We start from the raw sequence: 12829 nt of genomic DNA, 5'->3' as shown, positions 1-12829 counted from the left end.
GAGAGTTTACGGCAGCAGTAGGTTTGCAAGTGGAGACCTTGAAAATGCAATTGCACTACTGACTTGGTGGAAACATTTAGGAGGAAAAGGTGACCTACAGTAGAGAGGATTTCTAACAGACATCCTGATAGGAGGGGTTCAGAGAGGCCACAACAGAAGAAAATAGTTTGTAGCTGGAAAAGGCAAACAAGTGGCATGGGTAATGGAGATCGTTTTTGGACAATGGATAAAAGTAGATTGGGAAGTTTGTGGATACTAGTAAAATAGAAGATAGGTGGGAAAAGAGGCTAAACTTAAGCGAGTTACAGAACTGGAAAATACTTGGAACAGATGGAAATGGATGATAATGGTCAACCTGCTATGACACAGGTGGATCCTTACGCAAATGGTCCAGATGGGATCTATAAGGCCAAGACTATGTTAGCAGTAATGGGCTTGGAATAATATTTGGGGGCAAAGAGAAATTAAGATAGAATGGCTGACAATTTCATTTTGAAAATTGTTTTGGCTATTTTAAAAACTTTTTCTTGAACTCGTATCTCTATACATATTAAAGTGATGTTCCTTCGGAATAACCTACTCAAGAGGTAAGTATTCTTATAGCACTCAAAGAAAGCACAAGAGGGAAAGCTCCAGAAATTGCTGAAATGCAATTTTCCAGGATGGCATCTTTCAGTAAGGGCAGTTCTGTTAACGGCTGGGTGCTCACAACTGAAGGCAAATTCAACGATGTTCTATTGGCATTCAATTGCATCACCGTCATAGAATCTCCCATTATTCCGGGTTACCATTGACCATAAACTGCATTGGACGAGTGATGTCAGTACTATGGCTACAAGAGCAGGCTAGAGGCTAGAAATACTGGAGTGAATAACTTGTCTTCTAACTCCCCAAGCCTGTCTAGTATCAGAAGGCACAAGTCAGGATTGTAGATTAGAGTGGTGCTGGAAAAGCACAGCAGGTCAGGCAGCATCCGAGGAGCAGCAAAATCGACGTTTCGGGCAAAAACCCTTCAATGTCAATTTTCCTGCTCCTTGGATGCTGCCTGACCTGCTGTGCTTTTCCAGCACCACTCTAATCTACACTCTGATTTCCAGCACCTGCAGTACCCATTTCTGACAAGTCAGACGTGTAATGGAATACTCCTCACTAGACTGGATGAGTGCAGCTCCAACAGCACAAGAAGCATGGCACCTTCCAGACCAAAGCAATACATTTGATTGGGATCATATCCACTAACATTCAGCTCCTTCACCACCAATGTTCAGAAGCACACAAACTGTAAGTTCCCATCAAAGCCACTCACCATTCAGATTTCAAAATATATCACCGTTTCACTAGGTGGCTGGATCAAAATCCTGAAATTCCTTCCTTAACACCATTGACAATCTACCTACACCAAGTAGTTCAAGGAAGCAGCTCACCACCACCTTCTCAAGGGTAACTACTGATAGGCAACTGTGATGGATGAGTTTAAATCAGACTATATGAGCTAAGGAAAACTTCACTAATGGAAAGCTTCAGGAATCAAAGGTCCAAAGTCATCTGTTGCTTCCAAACGTGCTACCCTCACTACTGTATTTCAAGAGACGTAACAAACAATCCGGATCTTTTTCAATATATAATTTCAGTTAAATCACATTGTAAACTTTTGCTATAAATTCTGTGTCTTATGATCTTATACTCCACAATCACCTGAAGGAGCAGCCCTCCGAAAACTAGTGTTTCCAAATAAATCTGTTGGACTATAACCTGGTGTTGTATGATTTTTAACTTTGCATTCCAAGATGTTATTTTCTGAAAGAGATTTATCTAATTTATATTGGAGTGCACAATACTGACTGCTGCCATACACCACTGACTTGCTATTCATTCAAGATCATAAGAGATAACAGAAAATGACCATTTGGCACCTCAAGCCTGTTCCATCATTCAATAAAATCATGACTGATTCAACTGTGGCCTTCTTTTCAATTTCTTGCTTGCCCCACATATCCCAAATTTCCTTTTAATCAAGAATCTAACTCTGTCTTGAATATACTCAATAAGCCAACCTCACTGGGAAAAAGAATTTGAAACTGCAACTATCCTCTGGAAGAAGAAATTTCTCCTCTTCAGTCTTAGATGGAAGACCTCTTTTGTGCCTCCTAGTTCCTGAATCTCCATGAGAGGAGTCAAGTTGTATTTGCATATGTAACCTCAGAATTTTGTGTTTCAATAGGATAGCCCTCATGTCTCTAAAGTTCAGTGAGTAGATGCCTAACCTGCTCTCCCTTTGTTCATAAGACAAACCCCTCATCCCAAGAAACTGCCGAGTCAACCTCTATGAACTGTTACCAGTGCAACTACGTCACTCCTTAAAGAATGTGACCGAAACTGTACACAATACTCCGGACATGGATTCACAAATAACTTATACAGGTGTAGCAAAACCTTTCTACTTTTATATTATATCACCAACATTCTGTTGGCCTTCCTAATTACCCCCTTTACTTGCATGCTGCTTTTTATTTGTTTGCAATTTACATACGTGGATAACCAGATCGTAGCATTCTGTTGTCTCTGTTGAAATAATACTTTGCTTTTCTATTATTCCTTCAAAGTGGACAACCTTGCATTTTCCCACATTAAACAGCAAATCTGGCTTCTTTATCCAAGTCATTAATATTGATCACAAATAGTTCAGGCCCCAGATAGATCCCTATTTTGTACTCCATTAACTATAGTTTGCCAACGTGAAAATTAGAATTTATGCCAAGTCTGATTTCCTATGGGTTAGCATGTCCTCTACCTGTGCTAAGATATCATCTCAAAAAGTGTTTATTTGTGCAGTAACCTTTCATGTGGCACCTAATCAAATGCCTTTTGGAAACTGCTGTTTACCTATTATTTACTTATCGATGCTACTTAACCGTGTGATCTACCTGTATTGCTCACAAGACAAAGCTTTTCACTGTGTCTCGGTACACGTGACAATAAATTCAATTCAATTCAATACTAGCTGTGCTTTAAAAAAATGTAACAAATAGGAGAGATAAAAAACTATTAAGTTCACCAAAATATTGTTTCTGCACATAATTTTCAATAGACAACAGGCAATAGGTGCAGGAGTAGGCCATTCAGCCATTCGAGCCTGCACCGCCATTCAATATGATCATGGCGGATCATTCCTAATCAGTATCCTCTTCCTGCCTTATCTCCATAACCCTTGATTCCGCTATCTCCATAACTCTTGATTCCACTATCTCTTTCTTAAATGAATCCAGAGACTGGGCCTCCACTGCCCTCTGGGGCAGAGCATTCCACACAACCACCACTCTCTGGGTGAAGAAGTTTCTCCTCATCACTGTCCTAAATGGTCTACCCCATATTTTTAAGCTGTGTCCTCTGGTTCGGCACTCACCCATCAGCGGAAACATGTTTCCTGCTGCCAGAGTGTCCAATCATTTCATAATCTTATATAATCTATATTTTCAAAATAGTGTTCTCTGTATATCAAAAATGTTCATGTGCTTTAACTCTAGAGCTCTGGAATGAAACAGCTCATGATTTACATTATTTGGTTTCTTTAGAATCCAAAAAAACAGCTATCATATCAACTCTCAACCTTCCCTTTTCACTGAGAAGGGATTCTGTTTTCATCATCACTCCTTGCAATCCAATTTCTTCAGCTCCTCAATAGAATACAGCAGTGAATACAAGGATCTGGATTCAGATGACATCTGTACATTGTTCAAGTTGAGCTCACTAATGAAGTATGATCCATTGACTGAAATGCACACTTAAAGTACATCTTGATGAAGAGTAATGTAGTTACTACATTCCATCTAAATGAAGAAACTAGTTATTGACTCGAGGTCAAGAGAAATTGGAGCAAATGCTACGTGTGACTGAACACTTTACAGAAAGCTCAAGTGTTATCTCCACCCGTTCAAGTACTGCATGAAGGCATCTGTCGATATTTTTCAATGTTAAAAGCACAACCATGTGATACCAACAATAAATATATTGTTGAGATCACAAAACCAACACAGCAACCAATGATCAGTAAAATGTGGCCTAATGCCTTCCTCATATCTAACTTCTAATAAATTCCTTGATTTGGGTTAGTCCAAAATAGCAGTCACATCATTTAATTCTTTACATTTGCATATATGGCAAACGTTGCAGATATTATTAAACAGGCAAGAACTAGCACATGACAATCTGGAAAGCTAATAGAAACCAACCAATAAATTCAAACACAGCCTTAAACATAGTGTAATATAAGAAATCAGGTTGGAAGTGCAGTGTGGGCTTGTCACCAGTAATGCTTCAAGGACACCTCCCACACAATACACATAACACAAATAAAAATAAGAAAATGCTGGAAATACTCATCAGATCTAGTAGCATATGCAAAGAGGCCAGAGAAAGAATTAATGTTTGGATTGATACTCTTTCATTCAAATTTCCAACATCTTTTTTTCCTGTCAGGGAGCAGCGGGAGACAGAGTGGAGGTGACGTTGGAAACCAGGACGTTGCCGGGAAGCTAAGGACTTAGTATATATTTGGGCAGCAGCTAAACCAGAGATACTACACGTGTAGTATCTCCCTCCTACTCTCTCCCGCTCCACCCCTCCCCACCCCCTCCTCTAACCAGAAGAAAAGGACTCGAAGGTAAGGCTTTTTTTCCTTTTCTTTTATATATTTAAGTGCATCGTTTGGTTTTAGTTAGTTGAGTTAAAGCTAAGCTTACAATGGCAGGGGACCTCAGAACCGTGGCGTGTGTCTCTTGCTTGATGTGGGAGCTCAGGGATGTGGCTGACATCCTTGACTATTACACTTGGCAAGAAGTGTGCCCAGCTGCAGCTCTTGTTTGACTGCATGATGGCTCTGGAGCCGCGGATGGACATCCGAGATGCTGAGGAGGTGGTGGACAACACGTTTAGTGAATAGGTCACACCGCACATTAGAATTGCTGAGAGAGACAGTGAATGGGTGATAAAAAAGCAGAGAAAGAGTAGGAAGGTGGTGTCCCCTGTAGTAATCTCGTTCCAAAACAGGTATCCATTTGGATACTGTTGGGGGAGATGGCTCACTAGTGGAGGGCAGCAGTTGCCAGGATCATAGCACCAGTCTGGGGCTCTGTTGTTCAGAAGGGTGGAAAAAAGACTTGTAGGGCCATAGTCATAGGGGATTCTATTGTAAGGGGAGTAGATAGGTGGTTCTGTGGCTGAAGACTCCCAGATGGTATGTTGCCTCCCAAGTGCTCGGGTCAGGGATATCACTGATCGGCTGCAGAGCATTCTGAAAGGGGAGGATGAACACCAGTTGTCGTGGTGCATATTGGCACCAATGAGAAAAGTAAAAAACGAGATGAGGTCTTGAAAGCAGAATCCAGGGAGCTAGGAGAGATGTTAAAGAGGACGACCTCAAAGGTAGTGATCTCAGGATTGCTACCAGTGCCACATGCTAACCAGGGTAGAAATGAAAGAATAGGCAGGACGTACACGTGGCTTGAGGGATGGTGGGAAGGAGGGAGGGGTTCAGATTTGTGGGACATTGGGACCGGTTCTGGGGAAGATGGAACTATTACCAATTAAATGGTCTACACCTGAACCAGACTGGAACTAATATCCTTGGGGGAGTTTTTGCTACTGCTGTTGGGGAGGGTTTAAACTAACGTGGCAGGGGGCTGGGAACCAGAAGAGAAGACTAGTCAACAGTGAGGTGGAAACTAGAGACTGTAAGGATCATGAAGTTAGCATTACCAAGGGAAGACCAAGCAGAGAGCAGATGAACGCAAAGGAACTGGTGGTCTGAAGTGCATGTACTTTAATGCAAGGCCTCCCAACAGTGAGCGTGAGGTAGAAGGACAAATAGGTAAACAGATTATGGAAAGATGTAGAGGCAACAGGGTAGTGGTGATGGGAGATTTTAATTTTCCCAACGTTGACTGGGATACACTTTGTGTCAGAGGTCATAATTTGGAAGGAGCCTTCAGGAAAGATTTCTAGAGCAGTATATCAATAGCCCAACTAGGGAAAGGGCCATATTGGACCTGGTGTTGGGGAATGAGCCAGGCCAGGTGGTAGAAGTTGCAGTGGGGGGATTTCTTTGGGAATAATGACAATTTTGTAAGTTTTAGAATACTCGTGGACAAAGATGAGAGTGGTCCTAAGGGAAGAGTACTAAACTGGGCCAAGATCAATTATATCAAAATTCGACAGGAGCTGCGAAATATGGAGCAGCTATTTGAAGAGAAGTCTATATTTGGTATTTGGGAGGCTTTCGAAGATAGGTTGAACATACTGCAGGATAGACAAGATTCGTGAACTGTGGATGACAGGAGAAATCGTGTGATTAGCCACGAGGAAAAGGGAAGCGTACATAAGGTCCAGGCAGCTAAGAACAGAACGAGGAATATCGGGAGAGTAGGATCAATCTTAAATGAGGAATCAAGTGGACTAAAAGAGGTCATGAAATAACTTTAGCGGGCAGAATTAAGGATGAATCCCAAGGCCTTTTATTCATATATAAGAAGAGGACAACCAGAGAAACGGTTGGTCCACTAAAGGATAAGGAAGGTAGGTTGTGTCGAACTTGAGGAAATGGGTGAGATTCTCAATGATTACTTTGCATCAGTGTTCACTGAGGAGAGGGACATGATGAATGTTGAAATTAGAAATCGAAGTTTGTTTACTCTGGATCACATTTACAGAAGGAGGGAAGATGTGTTGGGTAGGGTAAAGGATATTAAGGTGGACAAATCCCCAGCATCTATCCCAGTTGCTGAGGGAGGCGAGAGACGAAATAGTTGGAGGCCTGACAGATATCTTTGTAACATCCTTAAACACGTGTGAAGTGCCGGAGGACCGGAGAGATGCTAATGTTGTCCCTGTACAAGAAGGGTAGTAGGGATATTCCAGGTAACTACAGACCAGTGAGCCTGACATCAGTGATGGGAAAGTTACTGGAAAAGGTACGAGGGATAGAATCGATTTATATTTGGAAAAGAATGGGCTTATCAGTGATAGGTAACATGGTTTTGTGGGGGGCAGATCATACCTTACCAACTTAATAGAGTTCTTTGAGGAAGTGACCAAGTTGACAGATGAAGGAAGGGCTATACATGTCATATACATGGACTTTAGTAAGGTGTCTGATAAGGTTCCCCATGGTGAACTAATGAAGAAAGTGAAGTCACATGGTGTTCGGGGTGTTCTGACTAGGTGAATAAAGAACTGGTTGAACAACAGGAGACAGAGAATAGTATTTGAAGGGAGTTCCTCGAAATGGAGAAAGGTGACCAATAGTGTTCCACAGGGATCAATGCTGGGGCCACTGTTGTTTGTGATATACATAAATGATCTGGAAGAGGGCGTTGGTGGTCTGTCCAGTAAGTTTGCAGATGACACAAAGATTGATGGAGTAGCAGAAAGCATAGAGGACTATCAAAGAATACTTGAGAATATAGATAAACTGGAGAGTTGGGCAGAGAAGTGGCAGATGAAGTTCAATCCAGGCAAATGTGAGGTGATGCATTTTGGGAGGTCTAATTCTAGAGCGAACTATACTGTAAACGGAAGAGCCTTGGGAAAAGTTGATGAGTAGAGAGATATGGGAGTTCAGGTAGATAGAGTGGTGAAGAAGACATATGGTATGCTTGCCTTCATCGGACAGGGTATTGAGTATAAGAGCTGGCAGGTCATGTTAAAATTGTACAAGACTTTGGTTCGGCCACATTTAGAATACTGTGAATGGTTCTGGTCACCACATTACCAAAAGGATGTGGACGCTTTGAAGAGGGTACAGAGAAGGTTTACGAGGACGTTGCTTGGTATGGAAGGTGTTAGCTATGAAGAGAGGTTGAGTAGGTTAGGATTGTTTTCATTAGAAAAAAGAAGATTGAGGAGGGACCTGATTGAGGTCTACAAAATCATGAAGGGTATAGACAAGGTGGATAGAGATAAGCTTTTTCCCAGGGTCAGGGATTCAATAATGAGAGGTCATGCGTTCAAGGTGAGACGAGAAAAGTTTAAGGGGGATACACGCAAAAAGTACTTTACACAGAGGGTGGTAGTTACCTGGAATGTGTTGCTCCTCAGACGCTGCCTGACCTGCTGTGCTTTTCCAGCACCACTCTAATCTAGACTCTGGTTTCCAGCATCTGTAATCCTTGTTTTTACCTGGAATGTATTGCTAGCAGAGGTAGTAGAGGCAGGCACGGTAGATTCATTTAAGGTGCGTCTGGACAGATGCATGAGTAGGTGGGGAGCAGAGGGATACAGATCCTTAGGATTTGGGCAATAGGTTTAGACAGTGAATTTGGATTGGCACAGACTTGGAGGGCCGAAGGGCCTGTTCCTGGGTTGTAAGTTTTCTTTGTTCTTTGTATCTGCAGTATTTCGCTTTGGCATATGAGAGCATTGTCTGATTGGAAGCGGCAAATGATATTCTCCAGGGATCTTTAGCGTAACCTCCGCTTTTCAAATGACTTGAATGAAGGAAACAAGAGTTTTATATTCAGATTTACACACGGGAAGAACGTTAAGTATTTTAATTTTGAGGACAGGTTGCATAAATTTAGCTTATATTCCATTTAGATAATTGCATGATCTCATCAGGATCTTAAAAATAATTAAGACATTTATTAGGGTAGACAGAGAAGTTATTCCCTTTAATGGGAGGTGGGAATCAGAACACAAAGGCACATAAATTATCGGATCTTGAGATTTGAAAGCAACCAATGTGTTATGGTTATTCAAGAAGGAAGCAAGAGATAACCCAGGAAACTGCAGGCTAGTCAATCTAACATCAGTAGTGGGGAAACTATTGGAAGCAATTCTGGAGGGACAAAATTAATTTGTACTTGGAGAGGCAAGGATTAATCAACAGCCAATTAGTTAGCATGGTTTTCTTAAGGGTCATGTCTGACCAGCTTTATTGAATTTAATGATGAGGTTACCAGGTGTTTAAATGAGGGCACTGCATTTGACATAGTTTACTCAGACCTCAGATAGGCTTTTGATAAGGTTTTGCGTGAGAGACTAATAGCAATGTTTAAAGCCCATGCAATCATAGGACAACTGGCTAGCTGACAGAAGCAGAGGGTGATGGTCAATGGGTGTTTTTGTAACTGGAAACCTGTGCCCAGTAGGGTTCAATGTTGGGACTCCTGTTGTTACTAATATATCTGAACAATTTAGATCTGAATGTCAGAGGGTTTATCAGTTGGTTTGTGGATGATGCAAAAACTGGTAAATAGTGAGGAGGATAGCCTCAGATTATTGAGAATGTATACAGGCTGGTGAGATGGGCTGATCAGTGGCAAATGGAATTCAATCCGTCTAAGTGTTTGGTGATGCACTTGGGCAGGAAAAACAAGGTAAGCGAATGCATGATGAATGCTAGGGCCCTCAGAAGCACCAAGGATCACAGCAGCCTTGGTGTGCATGTCCACTAGTTCCTTAAGGTATTGGGACAGGTAGTTAAAGTGTTTAAGACAACATATGGGATAACTGCCTTCAATAGCAGAGGGCTCAGAGTCGAAGAGCAGGTATTAAATACTGATTGGGCCACAGCTAGAGCATTGTGTGCAGTGTGGAATCCACATTATAGGTGGAGTGTTATAGCATTGGAGAGGGTGCAGATGGAGATTTACCAGGATGGTGCCTAGGCTGGAGAGTTTTAGTTATAAAGGGGGATTGGATAGACTGGAGTTGTTTTCCTTATGAGCAGAGCAAAGTGGAGAACATGACAGACAGGGTAAGCTGTTTAAGAGGCCACATTTTGTATGCGTCCTTGAACCTCTCAGGTGGAAATAAAAAGTCCCCTTGGCACTATTTCAGGAGTCAATGGGAAAAATGCATTCTAAGTGCCTAACATAAATGATAAGACTCAACGAAGCAGTTCAAGTCCATTCGCTAATAAATAAATCCATGTCATGCTTGAATGAAACATGACACTATTTACTGGGACCATAGCATTTTTCACTTGTGGAACTTCACTTTTAAATGAGATAATTCCTATCTGGGGGCAAACCTGTTTCAGGAGACTATGATAAAAATGATCAGATGACTCTATCACCTTCCAAATGCCTACTTCACCTGCACCCCACCCAACCTCATCCAGCACTGCCTTTCCCCCTTACCCAATCAACCATACAAAAGTCTAATTTAGGTCTACATCTATACTTTTTACCTTGAAGGACAATAGTTCACACAAGTGGCAATGGAAACACTTTTCCCGATAATAAGAGGACCTGACAGGGCAAATGCAGAAAGGATGTTTTCCATTGTGGAAGAGTCTCGGACCAGCAAGCATAATCTCAGAATAAGGGGTTGCACATTTAAGACAGAGATGAGAAGGAATTTCTTCGGAGGGTTGTGAATCTGTGGAATACTTTACAGAAACAGAGGGCTGTTGAACTGAGTCATCAAACATATTCAAGGCTGAGGTGCACATATTTATAATCTGTAAGGGGGTCAAGGGAAAACGCAAGAAGAGTGTACTTGATGATTATCAAATCGGTCATGATTTCACAGAACGATGGGTTGAATGGTTATTTCTGCTCCTATGTCTTACCTTTCTTTATAAAAGGAAATGGATGCTCAGTCAAGTGTAGTTTCTAAGACAGACAGACAGATTGTTGTCAATTGGATAAATGACTAGAGATACAGACAGTCACAACCACATTTAACTGCAAAACAGGCTCGGGGTCCTAAGGACCACGCCCTTGCCAAAGCAGTACAGCGTCGCAGCATTCTAACTGCCCACAGTTCTAATTGATTTGAAGTAGCAATTCAAGGTGGTGAAACTCAGTGAAGGGAAGCACACTAGCCCAGGTTTCAAATGGGCCTGAGGAGAACTCACTGCCGATCACCACAGGAAACATACCCTACTGTCAATGAGTAGTACAAGGAGGTGCAATCTACCAACTGTTTTGCATTGCAGTGGCATTGCTGCCTAGATTGGCAAAAGCCTTGTGTTCTGCCTACACGAGAGGCTAGTATAAAGTTCACATTATCTGATAACCCTGCCATCTGATGGGAAAAGTAAATGGCAGTAGAACTGTTGACTTTACTTTGTTGTAGCTTGCCAGCCTTCAAAATGAATACTTTCTAGGTGTTCAGAATGTTCTAACTGTCCATGACTAAGAACTTTATCAATCTTTGCACTTGAGACAACTGGTAAGTCGACAGTGGAGTCAGGTGAACAGAAATGCCTGACCTGACTTTTTTGGGTTGTGGGGTGATGGATCAATCATACCCAAGTGATACAGTAATCTGACGTACGCTTTCCTAAATTCTTTTTTAATGGAAGTAGGAGGAAGAAATTGGAACACCACAAGCCACCTGGAGCTGCAATTTCCACATTAATCCTTGCTATTAAAGGCAGATTAAAAATAAAATGAGCACCAAATTAAGGTTGTGCTAGGTCATTGTTGGATACCCAACTAGAATAAGTTTGTTTGTTCATTGCACTTATTGATGTGCATAAGCTGAGCAAATACTAACTCTGGTGGGAGGCAGTAGTCAGGGTACTTGTCTGTCATCATTACCCTGCTTTTCCAGCTCAAAGACTTGAACTGGAGCAGGAATTTGATACAAAAGAGGTGTTCAATAAATACAGCAAAATTATATAGGAAGATCCAAGCAAGATATAATAAGTAAAGAAATGGAAGTGATTATTTGGATAAGGAAGAAGATTAGGCACAATAAGGGTTCATAGGCAAGAGATAAATATGTTAGTCAAATGGGTGGAATCACTCAAAAGAAGTAAATTGAAAATTAAATGGACTGAATAGCCGAGAGCTGATTAAGTATTTTATCTCAAACTTTATGGAGGAGAAATGGAGTTGCAACAGAGGAGCGGGAAAGGAGAGGGGTGTGAAAGTGATACAGCTGGAGACAAATGTTAAATGCATATTATATAATGAAATATCTTCTTCATATAAGTGGCTCTGGTAGTAAAATGTCCCTTATATAGTGCACTTCAACAAAACTGCAAATTCTGTGACTCATTGTGAGCAAAAACATGTCTGATCTGCTAACATTATACACACTTTATGCCATGCTTCAGACATCACATACTTTAGAATGTGAATATCTTACTGAACTTCATTTAAAAAACATAAAAAGAACAAAGTCAATCGTTTGCAAAGTGAGGAAACATACAATATCTGAAGGCTCTTTACAGATTTTTCTGTAAAAGCATCTAGGGTTCTGTCTTCAATTCTGAACAGCAATTAACCTTTAAATTACATCATACAATGTTAACTTAGGAACTAGATCTTATTAATCTCAATGAGACAGGCAAACCAGCTCTTCCTTAGCACTTAAACATCACATTATGCCCTGACTAGCAGTGAAGACTAAAGGAAGTTTATCCATCAGTGTGTCCATTCAAATACAATAAGGGATAAAAAGAAGTGTTTCACAAACCATCATAGAACCTTCAAACCCAAAATGTACATTCTCACCAGTAAATCAGTGCAACATATTCAGGGGAGAAATGTCAATAGAACGGTGGCTGTAATCCTACAGGTTTAAGGTAGGCGAACATCTACTGACAGCTATACAGCAGTCATTGCTTGATTGATGCATAAACTGAATTGCAGTCTTGACTGAAGGCAGAAGACATATGAGCTGAAAACAATAGCCGTGGAATGGGAGTGCTCAAGTATCATAATTTTAAAAAAAAATCAGATTTCAGAGCACAATTAATATGAATATTAATTTCATAGACATACACCAGGTAAATAAATTGTGAGCAACAAAGACTAAGTTGCTAAACTCTTTACCCTTTTGACTTTGTAGTTTAAACCTCATGGACTATTTGAAT

At 41.0% G+C, this 12829-nt stretch overlaps 1 protein-coding gene across 4 annotated transcripts in view; it reads right to left on the bottom strand.

Moving 5' to 3' along the window:
- The window catches only part of sipa1l2a (signal-induced proliferation-associated 1like 2, genome duplicate a), a 598903-nt gene that overhangs the window by 32237 nt on the left and 553837 nt on the right, over positions 1-12829 (bottom strand). The gene's annotated exons all lie outside the window — the stretch shown is intronic.

Source organism: Chiloscyllium plagiosum, unplaced genomic scaffold (genome assembly GCF_037043375.1).
Source record: "Chiloscyllium plagiosum isolate Xiang-an unplaced genomic scaffold, Cpla_swu_hap1 HiC_scaffold_3, whole genome shotgun sequence".
NCBI classification, from domain to species: Eukaryota; Metazoa; Chordata; class Chondrichthyes; order Orectolobiformes; family Hemiscylliidae; genus Chiloscyllium; species Chiloscyllium plagiosum.
Note: the sequence above shows the minus strand (reverse complement) of the source record. Positions and strands in the feature narration are given on the sequence as shown.